A 17933-nucleotide genomic window follows, 5' to 3' on the forward strand; every position below is an offset into this window, starting at 1 on the left:
AAATCATATTGTATAAATTATATAAATTTATTTGCATTTTGTAGTGAGAAATAAGTATTTGATCCCCTACCAACCATTTAGGCTGTGTGCACAAGTTCAGGAATTTTTGCGTTTGTTTTTTCGCTATAAACCCCGCGAAAAAAAAAACGCTTATATTAAGCATCCTATTATTAGAATGCATTCCGCCTTTTTTGTGCACGTTACATTTTTTTCCGCGGTGGAATCGCATTCCTGAAAAAAACGCAGCATGTTCATTCCTTGTGCGGAATCGCGGGGATTCCGCACACATAGGAAATGCAATGATCTACTTACTGCCCGCATGTGGCTATGCCCACCATGCGGGAAATAAGCGGATCATGTGCGGTTGGTACCCAGGGTGGAGGAGAGGAGACTCTCCTCCAGGCCCTGGGAACCAAATAATTGTTAAAAAAAATAATTAAAATAATAAATCGTGATATTCTCACCTTTCGGCGTCCCTCGCAGCGTTCCCGCTCCTCGCGATGCTCCCTTTCCCAATAATGCCTAGCGGCAATGACCTGTGATGACGTAGCGGTCTCGTGAGACCGCACGTCATCACAGGTCATTCTCGCAATGCATTACTGGGAACGGGAGCATCGCGAGGAGCGGGAACGCTGCAAGGGACGCCGGAATGTGAGAATATCACAATTTATTATTTTTTAAAATAATTTTTAACATTAGATCTTTTTACTATTGATGCTGCATAGGCAGCATCAATAGTAAAAAGTCGGTCACACTTGTCAAACACTATGTTTGACAAGTGTGACCAACCTGTCAATCAGTTTTCCAAGCGATGTTACAAATCGCTTGGAAAACGCTAGTATTCTGCAAGCTAATTACGCTTGCAAAACGCTAGTGTTTAGCGGGAAAACGCATGCCAATTCCGCATGCATTTTTCCCACGGCAGGGAGTTCCGCGGCAATTCCAGACGTGTGCACATAGCCTAAGAGTTCTGGCTCCTACAGACAAGTTGGGCCATGTGCACACCATGCGGAAAGTGGTGCTGATTTTTCCAGACTGATTTTGGTAAATCCGTAGGTAAACCACACTGCGGATTACCTGCGGAATTACCGCTTTTTTTGAGGATTTTTGTGTGGATTCCACCTGCGGATTCCTATTATGGAGCAGGTGTAAACCGCTGCAGAATCCGCACAAAGAATTGACATGCTGCGGAATAAACGCTACGTTTCCGCACATTTTTTTCTGCAGCATGTGCACTGTGGATTTTGTTTTCCATAGGTTTACACGGTACTGTAAACGCATGGAAAACCTCTAGGGAATCCGCAGCGGATCCGCAGCAAAATCCGCAACTTGTGCACATACCGTGAGACGCTCCTAATCAACTTGTTACCTGCATTAAAGACAGCTGTCTTACATAGTCACCTTTATAAAAGACTCCTGTCCACAGACTCAATAAATCAGTCAGACTCTAACCTCTACACAGCATGGGCAAGACCAAAGAGCTTTATAAGGATGTCAGGGAAAAGATCATAGACCTGCACAAAGCTGGAATGGGCTACAAAGCCATAAGACGCTGGGTGAGGAGACAACTGTTGGTGCAATAGTAAGAAAATGGAAGAAATACAAAATGACTGTCAATCGACATCGATCTGGGGCACCATGCAAAATCTCACCTCGTGGGGTATCCATGATCATGAGGAAGGCGAGAGATCAGCCTAAAACTACACGGGGGAACTTGTTAATGATCTCAAGGCAGTTGGCACCACAGTCACCAAGAAAACCATTGGTAACACATTATGCCGTAAAGGTTTAAAATCCTGCAGTGCCCGCAAGGTCCCCCTGCTCAAGAAGGCACATGTGCAGGCCCGTCTGAAGTTTGCCAATGAACACCTGGATTATTCTGTGAGTGATTTGGGAGAAGGTGCTGTGGTCAGATGAGACAAAATTGAGGTCTTTGGCATTAACGCAACTCGCCGTGTTTGGAGGAAGAGAAATGCTGCCTCTGACCCAAAGAACACCGTCCCCACTGTCAAGCATGGAGGTGGAAACATTGTTTTGGGGGTGTTTCTCTGCCAAGGGCACAGTAATACTTCACCGCATCAATGGGACAATGGATAGAGCCATGCACCGTAAAATCCTGAGTGACTGGATCTTCCAGCAAGACAATGACCCAAAACATACAACCAAGCTAACAAAAGAGTGGCTCAAAAACAAGCACATTAAGGTCATGGAGTGGCCTAGCCAGTCTCCAGACCTTAATCCCATAGAAAAGTTCTGGAGAGAGTTGAAGCTCCAAGTTACCAAGTGACAGACTCAAAATCTTAATGATTTAGAGATGATCTGCAAAGAGGAGTGGACCAAAATTACTCCTGACAAGTGCGCAAACCTCATCATCAACTACAAAAAACGTCTGACTGCTGTGCTTGCCAACAAGGGTTTTACCGCCAAGTATTAAGTCTTGTTTGTCAGAGGGATCAAATACTTATTTCTCACTGCAAAATGCAAATCAATTTATAGAATTTATACAATGTGATTTTCTGGATTTTATTTTTAATATTCTATTGTCGGGGTCGTAATACGACAATTACCCTTCCTTCACCAGTCATTCCAAATTAATATGTGTGCAGGGCATCTGGTACCGGATAAGAATAAATCAGACAGGTAGCTGGTTCAAACTTAGTTAATGCCCCGTGCATCCACACATGTCTGCAGCGGTCACACCAACTGGCTTTATTCTAAAATACACAATACTATATTGAGTGTTAGGGGAAGGCGTGCATTAGGCGGGGTTTAAGCTAGCATTCAGTCTTTCTGATTTGTTCTGACATCTTCTGGTGGATCCTCCTTTTCTTCACATTCCTTAACTTTCGTTTCTGAGGAAATGGCTTAACCCTTCGGTCACTAACCTGAAACGAAACTGAACTCTGGCGACCATCTTTAAATACAATTACATATGCATTAGCTAGCAGATAGGAAAAACTTATCGTTTTACAGTATAAGAGTATAAAAGTACAAAAAGATATATAAGAAAATATATTTTCACCTTGACAATCCCCCCTAAACACTAAGTTTTTCCCTTAAAGAAAGATCCTTCGAGACTGTCCATGTGATGGGAAAAGGGGAGGTGGATTTCTTCATCCAGACACCTCAGAAACTCTCCCCTTGCGAGAGGCCTCCAGGCAGCTGAACCCTTCACTAACCTCACATGGAGTTCTCCCACTGTCCCTAAACTAAATCTCTTAACATCATCTGAGAATGAGGGGTTTTGTCTACTCTCTTGAGAGGAATATACTTAGGGATCTCCCCTGGATCAGTACCATTGTACTCTGGTGGGTCTTCTTGATTGAGGACGGTGCCAGTCGGAGTTGCTTTGGCAATAACCTTTTTGTACAAAGAATAACACAACAGAAAATTATCGATCCACTTACAAGGAGGGCAATTAGTACTAAACAAACTTATTGAAGGAATCCCTTGATCCCACCTAACCAACTGGAGAAGAAAGATGTGTCTGCTCCAGCATACATGACACGTCGTCTTATTGTCCTAATTTGTTCAACTTCTTTAGAAACCTTCAGGTCTTTTGGATCTACATTTCGCCATTCAGGTCTGGCTGTCTATATTTCGTCTCGTAAGTCTTTGGTCATACCGTCAATGAATGTATTTACCAATACTTTAACATCAAGTGGGTTTATGGGACTGTACTCCATGTCTTCCTATTTCAGCTGTAACCGTCCAAAGTATAGCTCTACACTCTCTCCTTTTGTCACATCTGCAAAAAGTCTTAACTTGCGTCCTAGCACGTCACCCGTTTTTGTGCTCACTAACTACCTAGGCCTGCCTAGGTGGATTTATACATCTATCATATGGTCATTATTTGTCTGTAGAATGAGAAAGGTTGGTTCTCAGGGTCAGCCAATTGTTTTTGCGTAGCTAGCTAGTCAGTGGGCCTCCAGGGATAATACTCCTGTATCTGTCTTACCCTACCTGATGTGGTTGGTTCTCTGGTGGTGGGGGCGACATGACATGCTGGTCTACAGCTCCTTCCCAAAAGGATTACTGTCAGCCTACTCCTAAAAGTTAATGTCCCCACTATCCGCCAACCACAATCCTGTGTCAGCTTCTTATGTCACTACATGTGATCTTGTCTGGACAGGATTCAGTGTAATTCTCTTAGGTCGGGTTGCAGCACGGGTCATACAAGTGTTAGGGCCCAAGTCCTCAACTATATCCTGAAAGGCATCACAGCTATAATTAACAAATCTTTGTTCACTGTAATATATATATTTGATCCATTCAACATTTTTATTAATCTGCACCTGTGGGATTATAGAAGCAAAGCCGGCATAAATCTGGTTCTGGGCTTTAAACTGGTCAGGCACCCCCCTTGGCACTCCAATGGCATCAATATATACTAGTGGATCTTCTTCATAACTCATATGGAGCTGATCGAGACTTCTCCTCTTTCTGGTAGGTTCATCAGGTATCTTTGGATCCCAAGGTAAAATTTTGAACTGCATGGCTAGTTTAACAAGGGTGCATTGGCCTATCCAGGCATTAGGCAACCTAGGACGGAGCTTACCGTCTCCACATAACCAATAAATGTCATACATATAATGTGTATGTTTGATTAGCAAGTCAGTATCTAAGGAACTGTTCTCCTTGCAGAAACCTGTCTCGAAGATCCCTACTAGTGTACCTGTGGTGTCGTGGGAATTATAGCAGGTGTAATTGTCAGCTAATACTGTTACTTCTCCTGGGACCTTTAGTCTGGGTTCCTTATGAAATAGTGGGACATAATCTGGGCAATCAGTGGGCTTCAAACCTTTCAACAGATTCATGACACAGGCAGTGGTGTTGTCATCAGGGAAAAGCAGTGCATGTGTGTATAGATGTGTATTCGCAGCAGCACAAGCAATACATCCTACAGAGATATTCTGGACTCTTACATTGTATCTCACCCATTCTAACCATAGGTTTTTCCTTGGGGCTGTTTGTGTTTCTATGGAGAAGACTTCTTGCCAACTGAGACCTGGAATGGGGATCACTTCATTAACTACATTTTGCAAATGCTCACCTGGGCTTGTTTTAGGTGTACTGGTAACGGGGGCTTTGGTTGGTCTGAAACTAATATCCTGGAGCTGTATATGGCCTAAATTCCCATGGTATCCACTATTAAATACATAATTATAATGCCTTCCTAATACGAACGTCTGCAGATCAGCAGATTGGGGTTTTTCAAGATTCAGGAGGAGGGGGTGACAACTTTTACCCCATTTACAGCCTCTAGGTGGTTGCAGAAGGGCTGTTAGATGCATTCTCTCACGAAGACTCCTACCCGTCCCATCCTTGGGAACATGGCTTCACTAGATTTATATCCCCAATCATCTCCCGTATTCCAAGCAGCATCTGACCAATAATAACAGTTATTGTTGTCATTTCTGGTAACACACATATAAAACTGGATGATCTCTTCTACCACCCGTTCAGTCTCGGGACACTTGACTACATCACAGAAATCAAATCGCCAGATATTCACCGGGGCTGTCAGGTTTATCCAGAGAATAGTGGGACCTTAGTATTTTCATTTACATTAGGGGCCGAGAAGGTAGGGGCGAGGATGGCCCCCATTTCCAGGATCAAAAACAACAGCAACATTTCCCTTCAGTCACTTCTGTGACTAAACACTGGTTCGGTCTCTTTTACAGTGTGAAGCGTGAATCCAGGTGCTCTTTCCTTCAAGTTTTACTGCAGTGGGGGTGACCAGGATCACCGTGTGAAGTCCTTCAAATCTCGGCTGAAGACAATCTCTGCACACAAACTTTTTCACATACACCAGGTCTCCTGGCACAAAGGGATGGTGTCCAGGAACCTTGTCTGGGTCTGGAAGAGAACTGAAGACAGTTAAATGCACTTTGGCAAGGTGTCCATGTAAGGCCTGCACATAGCTAATCAAGTCCTGGTACTTGAGCTGCAACTGTTGTGGAAAGAAACATCCAAGATTGGGGCCCCTGCCAAACAGAATCTCATACGGTGACTGTCCTGTCTTCCTGTTTGGGGTATATCTTACTGAAAACAAAGCTAGAGGAAGGCATTCTGTCCATGGTTTACCAGTCTCTGTCATTGCCTTCTGGATTTTAAGCTTAAGAGTTCCATTTAGTCTCTCCACTTTTCCACTGTTCTGCGGATGGAGTATGCAATGCTTGACTTACCCCCAGTGCTGCCATTACCTCTGACATGATCTCTCCAGTAAAATGGGAACCCTGATCGCTTTCAATGACTTCAGGAATTCCATACCTGCATATGATCTCAGCCATCAGTGTCTTCACCGTTGTCTTAGCCGTAGCTTTGGCAACTGGGTAGGCTTCTGGCCAACCTGAAAATAAATCAATGCAGACCAACACATACTCATACGTCCCTACCCTGGGTAACTGAATTTAATCAATCTGCAGTCTCTGGAATGGGTAAAGGGGCCGGGGAGTGTGTTTGGATGGGGTTTTCACTGTCCTACCCTGATTATGTGTGGCACATATCATGCAGCTCTGTACCTGCCTTTCTGCGCAGGTGGAAAACCCGGGGGCAATCCATTGTCTCTGTAGGGTGTCACACATGGCCGTCTTCGAGTGGTGCACATTCCCGTGCAGAACCTGTGCCATCATTGGGTACAGTACCTGTGGTAGGCAGACCTTTTCACCCCTCCCCCATAGTCCGGTAACGGTATCAGAGCAAGCCCCTATCTTTTGCCACCTATCTTTCTCCTCCTTACTTGCCTGTTCTTGTAACCGGGCTAAGATGTCTTTCAACACAAGTGGAGATGGTGGGGTGTCTAGGTGATGTACTTGAGAGGCCACAGGAGTGCTTGCTGCTTTCTTCGCAGCCTGGTCTGCCAGTGCGTTACCCTTTGTCCGTCCACCAGTGCTTTTGCTATGTGCCTTTACCTTTATGATGCCTGTTTGGGTGGGAAGCTGTAGTGCATTCATAAGTTGCTGGACTGCCTCAGCATATTTAAAGGGGTGGCCATTTGCTGTCAAGAAAGCCCTGGCTCTCCAGATAGGCCCATAACCGTGTGTAATGCCAAAAGCATACCTGGAATCAGTGTAGATATTTACAGTCTTACCTTCTGCTAGTTTGCTCTGCTTCTTGTGCAGACATATGAGCTGGCATTGACTCTGCCTTGATTATCTCATGTTCTGAGACCACAGCATATCTGGTATAGTAGCATCCTCGGTCATCTTGGTGACGGGATCCATCTACAAAAAGCTCAAAATCAGCATTAGAATAGGCACACTAGAGACCAGCCGTTTCCTAAGACATCAATTCTAGACAATCATGTGGTTTGGAAACCTAATCTTGTTCCTCTGGATCCATTCTTAAAAGAAAAAGTGTCCTTTTTTTCATGTCACCTATATGTCACCTACTCCTCCCCCCTTTGGATCCAGGGGAACTAGGAGAAGAGTAGCGGGGTTTAGGACAGTGCACCTTTTCAAAGTCTCATTAGTAGGCATGAGAATAGCACACCGAAGTCGCAGCTGTCTAGCCATGGACATGTGGCTAGGTTGTACCTGGTTAAAGATACTATGTACATCGTGTGGGGTGTGGACCATCAGTGGGTAATCCAAAACAATCTCTGAAGACTTGTGTAGCAACAGCTGGACAGACAACACGGGCCGAACACAGAAGGGGCTTTGTCTTGCCACCGTATCCAGGCGGCCGCTGTAATAAGCAACAGGTCTCTGTTTGTCTCCATGAAGCTGAGTCAGCACACCTGTAGCATGTCCTGCATAGGTGATCTCTGTCTGCAAGGCAGTCTGCAATACTGTACGGCAATACTCGGGTGTCTTGTAATCAGTATCTAGGGCCTGCAGTGTGTAGCACTATATCACAGGGCAAATTCCCTCCCTGGGTAGTCATAGCATCTCCTGGATGCAAGGGGCCATGAGCGGCAAGGTAGGCCTGACACTCTTGGGCTATAACTGGCCCCCCTTTTTTTGCTATCTGTTGGGCCAAACCACCTCTATATAACAGGGAAACAAAACTTCAGATTCCTAGAAAGTCTAGCTGAAAATTGACATAAGGCAGCTGGGAGGGAGTTAGATTCCTATACAGGGTTAAAAGGCGTATTGGAGTGTGAAGCTGGACTCACATGTACAAAGGGAGGGGGCAGAAGCTGGAATCTGTTACATGGAGATAAGAAACACTGATCTCGCAGCTGCAGCGATGGGGGCCAGTGAGCGAGCAAGAATCACTACGGCTAGTGATTTAACCCCTGCCTTTCTTGCTGGGCTAAATTCTTTTGAAAAAACTCTTTACTATTTTCAATATATCATCCGGAGTGGAAATCTCAATATCGGGCCTACTACAAAAAAGTATGAATGGGCTTTTTGTTACAGTGAGAATTTCAGATCTTCAAACACTACCATAAGACGCCCATAGAACTTCTCGGCAATCCAGGATATATTGGTGCCTTTTACCAATCTTTCAATTACTTACAAGTTTTCATCTAAGACTAGGCAGGTCTATTTCACTTTCAATTTCATACAGTACTTATTGCTGTAAACATAAATCTCTCAGTGTGTATTGTACCAAGGACAGAGAAAACTTAGAATGCAATACATGGCCCCCCCCCTCCCCCGTAGCCCACAGCGCCGAGGGGAAAAATTGCAAGCAGGGCGCGCAGGGGCACACACAGCCCCTCCCATCTAGTAACGCGGAGATAAGAAAAAAAAAAAAAAATCACTGCATTCCACAGCGCTGAAGGGAGAGCAAGAGCCCAACTCCATACCCCCCTTCTCCAGCACGTAGCGCAGATAAGGAGAAAAGAGAAGCTCGCAGCGGTCTGCTCAGCCCCTCCCCTACACTACATAGCACTGATACAAAGCTCCGTATCTTCTACAGTCACAAATTACAGCAGTTTTCAGACCTAATTTCTACAAAACTTTCCTATAATCCTCCGTGGTCTGGGCGGAGCCCCAAGGACGGTCCGTACGCACACACAAGGCAGGTCTCCGCCCAGGTTGGATTCTGCACAACACAAACAGGACACACCTACGCTTTTGGAGATCTCTTTCCGCCGCCATTACAGGGCGGTGGCTGGGACTACATTTTCATCATCAGTGGCACGGCGGCCATTTTACAATCTGTAAGATCACAGTTCACAGGCATTTTATAACCAAACACGGGCTCTACATTATCTGATCCTCCCCTCCATCAACCTATTCTCATCCTTTGTTCTTTAAGCTTCGCGCAACTCGCAGATAAGCTTCTTGACTGTCTCTTGCCCTCCCGTGACCATTGTCTTGACTTCCACGACATCCTCATCTAACTTGTGGGGCACAGACTTCTACTTTAAGATACGCAGCTTGGCTCCCAGGATACTATGGTTTTCTGCAGTAAAACCACTGGCAGCGATCTTCAACACTGAGTTCCACAGTACGGAGCCTCACGTTCGACGTACTAGGAAAAGAGCCTCGCGCTCAATATTTCCGTCCCTAACCTGAACAACAGTGATTACAGACTATCCTGCCACGATATCCCAAACAGTCGGGAGGCAGCCTCCTAATGAGACCCCTCCACAAAAATATAGGTGGTCCCCTCACGGAACGTCTTAAGTTACCTAACTAGACAGGTGGTCCCCTCACGGAACGCCTTAGTTACCTGCCTGGACAGGTGGTCCCCTCACGGAACGCCTTATTTACCTGTCAGCACAATATCACAGAGGCTGCGTCTCCTATCCCTTTCTCTAAGCTGCCCCACAATCTACAACTGGCTCAATCTTTCACTCCACTTCACTACTAGACAATAGTCACGGGTAGGATGGTTGAACGGAGTATAATGACCGGTGGGGGAGGTGTGGTGTACAGAGGTCGCACAGGATGCGACGTCTCTCAGTTGCTGGTTCAGAGCGTGGCACAGGATCACGTTTGATCTCACCACTCGATCATTCACCTCCCGGACCCAAGGAGACTACAGACAAACCAATAACGGCTGAGACACTAGCAAGTGTGACATATACAGTGTACATGATCGCCACTTACCGCGTGCAGAGGGTGATCAGTCCTCGAGGTCAGCCACTACGGGTATCATCCACAGACATCCAGGCATGGGTCCAGAGGGTCTCGGATCGCTGGCCACGCCCCACGTTGGTCGCGCCAAAATTGTCGGGGTCGTAATACGACAATTACCCTTCCTTCACCAGTCATTCCAAATTAATATGTGTGCAGGGCATCTGGTACCGGATAAGAATAAATCAGACAGGTAGCTGGTTCAAACTTAGTTAATGCCCCGTGCATCCACACATGTCTGCAGCGGTCACACCAACTGGCTTTATTCTAAAATACACAATACTATATTGAGTGTTAGGGGAAGGCGTGCATTAGGCGGGGTTTAAGCTAACATTCAGTCTTTCTGATTTGTTCTGACATCTTCTGGTGGATCCTCCTTTTCTTCACATTCCTTAACTTTCGTTTCTGAGGAAATGGCTTAACCCTTCGGTCACTAACCTGAAACGAAACTGAACTCTGGCGACCATCTTTAAATACAATTACATATGCATTAGCTAGCAGATAGGAAAAACTTATTGTTTTACAGTATAAGAGTATAAAAGTACAAAAAGATATATAAGAAAATATATTTTCACCTTGACACTATCTCTCAATGTTAAAATTAACCTACTCTTAAAATTATAGACTGTTCATGTCTTTGCCAGTGCCCAAACTTACAAAATCAGCAAAGGGATCAAATACTTATTTCCCCAACTGTAAAGGGAATCTGTCAGCAGGTTTTTGCTGTGTGATCTGAGAACAGCATGATGTAGGGGCTGAAACTCTGATTCCAGTGATGTCACATTCTGGGCTGTTTTTTTTTTTGTTTCAATAAAATTCTGTTACTCTTTGCTTCCCTCACCCCGGTTTGCTGAACTCTGTTGTGCTCTCTTTTGGGCTTTGCAGATGGCCCGGCTTGATCCCATGTGATCTTCATATTGTGACAAAGTCACTGTCAAAATACTGGAGGGGAGATATGTATCACTGTGGTTGTTAGCTTCAGTGATATGAACCTAGGAAAATGCTCCAGCACACCAAGTGCTGAAAGGGGTTAATCGGCCATGTTTAGGGCTAGGTTGAGTAGCTGTAGAGTGGGTGGAGTCCAGAGGATAAATAGCCAGCTTTGTTGTAAATTCAGGGCTGGGTGTGTTTGGAGGTGCAAGCTCCAGGGCTGTATTTTCATAAGGAAAGCTGAACTTTTGTTGTTGTTTGTTCCTGAGCGTGCGGATCTCTGCAGCAACATGTCCTGTACCATACATTATGTATTTGTTTTCCTGTTAGGCCAGAAAGGCTGTGTTTGTTTTGCTATTGCTGCACTGGTTTATGCAGTACCTTTAATAAACCAGTGGAAGATTTAAAGAGACAGCATTCTTGTGTCCACCTCTATGTGCAGCCAAGTGAGCCTTTCTACCACAGTATTAATACTCTGGAGTCCTTTGTGCCTGTAGCCTCCAGGACCTCTGCTACAGGTTCCCATTCTCCTGTCCGCCTGCGATCTCCAAGACATCTGCTACCTGTTCCCGGTCTTCTGTCTGCCTGTGGTCTCCAGGACCTCTGCTACCTGTTCCCGGTCTCCAGCCTGCCTGCGTTCTCCAGGACCTCTAGTACCTGTTCCCGCTCTCCGGCCTGACTGCGTTCTCCAGTACCTCTACTACCTGTTCCAGCTCTCCGGCCTGCCTGCATTCTCCAGGACCTCTACTAACTGTTCCAGCTCTCCGGCCTGCCTGCGTTCTCCAGGACCTCTACTAACTGTTCCCGTTCTCTGGCCTGCCTGCGTTCTCCTATACCTCTACTACCTGTTCCTGCTCTCTGGCCTGCCTGCGTTCTCCAGGACCTCTACTACCTGTTCCCGCTCTCCGGCCTGCCTGTGTTCTCCTTTACCTCTACTACCTGTTCCTGCTCTCTGGCCTGCCTGCGTTCTCCAGGACCTCTACTAACTGTTCCCGGTCTCCGGCCTGCCTGTGTTCTCCAGGACCTCTGCTACCTGTTCACCTGCAGTCTTCAGTACCTCTGACACCTGTTCCCGATCTCCTGTCCTCTGCTGTCTCCCGGACCTCTGCCACCTGTTCCCAGTCTCCTTTCTGCCTGCAGTTTTCTGTACATTTGCTATCTGTTCCCAGTCTCCTGTCCGCCTAAAGCCCCCCAAACCTCTGCTACTTGTTCCCAGGACCTCTGCTACTTTTTTCTGATCTCCTGTCTGCCTGCAGTCTCCAGTACCTCTGCTACCTGCATGCCTGACCTACACCGATGGATCCATCTCACTTGGTCAACCTAACATTAACACTGCAAGACTAGGTGCCTAGTACCTCCTAGTCCAACCTTATCTTCACAACTGATTAGCATCTGTCAATATTCAGTGTACACAGAAAACTGCCAATCAGTGTTGTGGGCGGTGTTATACAGAGCTCAGCATTCAGAGCTCTGCTAGATCTACAGCAGATAAGTGATTCTATCACAACTGCTTCACCCAAAAAATAAGCAACATCTCTGGAATCAGGGTCTAAGCCCCTACATCATACTGCTGTCAGATTGCATAGCAAAACCTGCTGATTAATTCCCTTTAATCATATAATACATTTGTATTGTGAAATCTGGTGAACGTTCCGCTTAAAAATTCTTTACTAACTTCAATCATGAAAATCAGAAAAAAATTCTGGAACATAATCTCAAGTTCACAAATATAGTACCCATTACTTGTAGTATTTATCCTTTCAAGAAAGGAATCCAGGCCTTTTATGACCTTTTTAAAGGAATTGTTTCATCTTGTACATATCATATGCGTAAGTGGCTGACAGATGCTGGTTCCCTCTGGGACCTGCTTATATATTGAATGGACCTCATCCAGCGCTGTCTGTTAATGAAGGGTTGGCTGCACACGCACAGCTCTTTTCATTAATTTGTACGGGAATTCCAAAAATTTGACTTGAATAGACGAGCTCCGTCCAAAACGTAGATTAGTGCAAGCAGCGATTTTTATCATGTGGACATTCGGTTCGTGAGAAAGAATATGGTCAGAATTTTTTTTTTACGGACAGAAACAAAAATACAGTCATGAATGCAGCCTTACAGGAACTTTTTATTTATTGGACACAGCTTCCAGCTAAGGGTTATTTTAGTAAGATTTGTATTTTATCTTAATTGTTAATTTTTTTTCCCGCTTAGTGAATTACCTTACATGTATCCACATTATATTTAGTTTGGCATTTCTTGGCCCAAAAATCCAGCTTCCCCAAATCCCCCTGTAATATATAATCAGTGTGAATTACCTTGCATAGTATTATCTGCAAATATTGCAATTCTGCTCTATGTGCCCTCAACATGGTAATATATTAAAAAGAAGAGGGCCCAATACTGACCCCTGTGGCAGCCCAGATTTCTATGACCCAATCAGACTGTGTTCAATTCATATCCATCCTGTTTCTGCTCACTGAGCCAGTATATATATCTATATATATATATCTATATCTATATATCTATCTATCTATCTATATATATAATCTAATATATAATTGCCTAGAATACTACTTCCTGCAATTTGTGCCAACTTCCGTGGCTTTGTCCGGAGCTAATGTCCGGAGCTAATGTCCGGAGATAAGTGACGTCACCAGTGTCCTACACCCAGGCAGAGCACAGGGGCCCCAGGCAGCATATGGGGCCCCAGGCAGAGCACAGTGGCCCCAGGCAGAGCACAGGGGCCCCAGGCAGCATATGGGGCCCCAGGCAGAGCACAGTGGCCCCAGGCAGAGCACAGGGGCCCCAGGCAGAGCACAGTGGCCCCAGGCAGAGCACAGGGGCCCCAGGCAGAGCACAGGGGCCCCAGGCAGCATATGGGGCCCCAGGCAGAGCACAGTGGTCCCAGGCAGAGCACAGGGGCCCCAGGCAGCATATGGGGCCCCAGGCAGAGCACAGTGGCCCCAGGCAGCATATGGGGCCCCAGGCAGAGCACAGTGGCCCCAGGCAGAGCACAGTGGCACCAGGCAGAGCACAGGGGCCCCAGGCAGAGCACAGGGGCCCCAGGCAGAGCACAGGGGCCCCAGGCAGCATATGGGGCCCCAGGCAGAGCACAGGGGCCCCAGGCAGCATATGGGGCCCCAGGCAGAGCACAGTGGCCCCAGGCAGAGCACAGGGGCCCCAGGCAACATATGGGGCCCCAGGCAGAGCACAGGGGCCCCAGGCAGCATATGGGGCCCCAGGCAGAGCACAGTGGCCCCAGGCAGCATATGGGGCCCCAGGCAGAGCACAGTGGCCCCAGGCAGCATATGGGGCCCCAGGCAGAGCACAGTGGACCCAGGCAGAGCACAGGGGCCCCAGGCAGCTTATGGGGCCCCAGGCAGAGCAGTGGCCCCAGGCAGAACATGGGGCCCCAGGCAGAGCACAGTGGCCCCAGGCAGAGCACAGGGGCCCCAGGGAGAACATGGGGCCCCAGGCAGAGCACAGGGGCCCCAGGCAGCATATGGGGCCCCAGGCAGAGCACAGGGGCCCCAGGCAGCATATGGGGCCCCAGGCAGAGCACAGTGGCCCCAGGCAGAGCACACCAAATCGGAGGCCGAGGGGCCCCGCCAACCAAATCGGAGGCCGAGGAGCTCCGCCCACCAAATCGAAGGCCGAGCGGCCCCGCCCACCAAAGCGGAGGCCGAGGGGCCCCGCCCACCAAAGCGGAGGCCGAGGGTCCCCGCCCACCAAATCGGAGGCCGAGGGTCCCCGCCCACCAAATCGGAGGCCGAGGGTCCCCGCCCACCAAATCGGAGGCCGAGGGTCCCCGCCCACCAAATCGGAGGCCGAGGGTCCCCGCCCACCAAATCGGAGGCCGAGGGTCCCCGCCCACCAAATCGGAGGCCGAGGGTCCCCGCCCACCAAATCGGAGGCCGAGGGTCCCCGCCCACCAAATCGGAGGCAGAGGGACCCCGCCCACCAAATCGGAGGCCGAGGGGCCCCGCCCACCAAAGTGGAGGCCGAGGGGCCCCGCCCACCAAATCGGAGGATAAGGGGCCCCGCCTACCAAATCGGAGGCCGAGGGGCCCCACCAACCAAATCGGAGGCCGAGGAGCCCCGCCCACCAAATCGAAGGCCGAGCGGCCCCGCCCACCAAATCGGAGGCCGAGGGGCCCTGCCCACCAAATCGGAGGCCGAGGGTCCCCGCCCACCAAATCGGAGGATAAGGGGCCCCGCCTACCAAATCGGAGGCCGAGGGTCCCTGCCCACCAAATCGGAGGCCGAGGGTCCCTGCCCACCAAATCGGAGGCCGAGGGGCCCCGCCAACCAAATCGGAGGCCGAGGGGCCCTGCCCACCAAATCGGAGGCCGAGGGTCCCCGCCCACCAAATCGGAGGATAAGGGGCCCCGCCTACCAAATCGGAGGCCGAGGGGCCCCGCCACCCAAATCGAAGGCCGAGCGGCCCCGCCCACCAAAGCGGAGGCAGAGGGACCCCGCCCACCAAATCGGAGGCCGTGGGGCCCCACCAACCAAATTATTCTTACATTTGAATAAAGTATATATGGATTCTAGACTCCCGATTCTTTAGAATCGGGCTGCCATCTAGTATATATATATATATATATATATATATATATATATATATATATATATTTTTTCCCCCTACTTCTACTTACTTTTTATATGGCACTATATCAAACGTCTTTATAAAGTTTAAAAACACGACATCCACTCCCTTACTGTGTTCCAGTCTGGAACTTACCTTCTCATAGAACCTAATCCGATACGTTTGATACTATTGATACATTTGGTAGTTCCTATTCCTCATGACCTCCTATTGATGCTTGGTTATAAGATTATTATCACGGAGTTACTTTAGAACAGAAATTTTTAGAAAACCTTAACATATTTACCCACAATAGAGGTTAAACTTAGGCTCTGCTGGATCCGGCCTATCTAATCCTTCTCCCGCAAGATAAGCTGCTCTCTTGTAGAGAACACAGGAGCCCTTCGGTCCGAGCAAGCACTCTGATAGCTGGAGGAATCGGGACAGACCTATCATTGATGCAACCTGTGCCCAGGGGTTGAGGGGGCTCATTTTCACCTCCGAAAATGCCACAAGCCTCTGTCATAGACACAAGATTGGTTTGAAAATGGCCCCCCATCTGTCTGCCACTGGATAGCAGCCATCATTCGGCCGACGACTATGGTGTATGGGGCTGTTATGAGTTTCTACCGTATGGTTCTCTACTATCTTTCCTTTGTACTATCTACCACGACCAGGAAAAGTTGATCCTGGATAAAAGACAACAATGATTCTAATTTATTTTTGCTCTTCAAGACCCCAGAGAAGCTACAGTAGAAGAAATTCGCCATCTTCCAGCAGCCGCTCCTTCATACACAAGGTCATTTCTTATCTTTATTAGGCAGGTATTTATTGTTCTTTTTATCTACCTTTTTTTGGATTAACCTTTTGGGAACATCTAAATGAATTACTAAATATATTTGTCTATGGAAACATTTGCTTCTTCCTCTTTTACATAAATTCCTCATTTACTATTGGAAAGGGAACGGCCTTCTTTCATAGAAACTCTAAGCTATTGCATTTAATTCTAGATCTTCTTAATTTGATATAATAATGTCATGTTGACGGACAGGTCTCTGGCTCTGTGTATAGGCTCAGCCGGAGGAGAAGGCTTCCAGTGGATATTGCCCCTTGAAACAAGCACTTCTTTTATAATAGTTTTTTTTTTTTTTTTTTTTTACAGCAAATCCTAGTAAGACGCAGTTCAGGATTATATGTAGCAGAGCCAAGTAGATTAGCAATGTTTAGAAAAAAAAAAAAAAACAGCAATGTAGCAGAGCTGAGTTTGTCAGGCTTCCTGTGACAACCTATTAGAGATGGGTATTCCCTAAAGTTCATAAGGACAATTTAGCAGAGACTGCTATGACAGGATGCACCTAGTATCAATGTAAGGAGGCCCTGCAGAGTTGGGCAAGTCAGTACGCCTACCGTGGGGGTGATCGCAAATACCTGAGAAATCGGCTCAGTTGAGAGCTCCTGGAGGCTTTCCTGCATTAAGGCTCAGCTGTTCACGGTTAGCCACTCCCGTCTCCTATATAATCTGGGCTTTCTCATGCACTCTTTGTCAGGGTTAGCTTATGCTGTATGGTTAGAGATGGTCGTTCGTGGTTGTTGTTTGAGAAGGCGATTGATGGATTTATCAGAGACTGGTGAGGTTTTGGGTGTGCACTAATCCCCTTCTACTTTGATTTTTTTTTTTCCCCATCCTCCACCCGCCGGTGTTTACCTCTGTTTGTGTGAGTGTATTTGTATTATTGGTATTTTCCTTTAACAAGGTAATACAAACCGGGATAGTCTAGTTCAGTGTTTCCCAAACTCCAGTCCTCACGGACCCCACGGGTCATGTTTTCAGGATTTCCTTAGTATTGCGCAAGTAGTGGAAGTATCATAAAGGCATCGGGAACTGTCTCACCTGTGCAACTATGGAAATCCTGAAAACATGACACGTGGGGTCCGTGAGGACTGGAGTTTGGGAAACAACTCCTCTCTTCCCTGGGTGGGGGAGGGGTACAGACTGAGGGCGGACTCAGGCGCTAAGGCAAGGTACGTGGCCCCGGCCTCTTCACCATCAGAAGTAATCCGGGAAACAGGGCAAGCTAAGACACCTCTAGCATTAGAGACAGGGAAGAAGCCCCTGGTACAGGACACGCGACAGAGTCCTAACAGGAACAAGTAGGGAATTCATAATGAGCTTTAAAACAATTGTTCCAAAGTAGAAAAGAGTGGGTTAAATTAGATTTTAATTATGGAAGGAAAATCCTCTTTACTGTATGGAGATACCCAGGGCCTACATGATATGATCAGTAATCGATCACCTTAGAACATAGGGCCCGCTAGTGAAGCCTGTACTGCAGCGCCCTCTAGCAGTAAAGAACGGAATAACCAAACAATAGGCAGTA

Source organism: Ranitomeya variabilis, chromosome 2 (assembly GCF_051348905.1).
Source record: "Ranitomeya variabilis isolate aRanVar5 chromosome 2, aRanVar5.hap1, whole genome shotgun sequence".
In the NCBI taxonomy this organism is placed as follows: Eukaryota; Metazoa; Chordata; class Amphibia; order Anura; family Dendrobatidae; genus Ranitomeya; species Ranitomeya variabilis.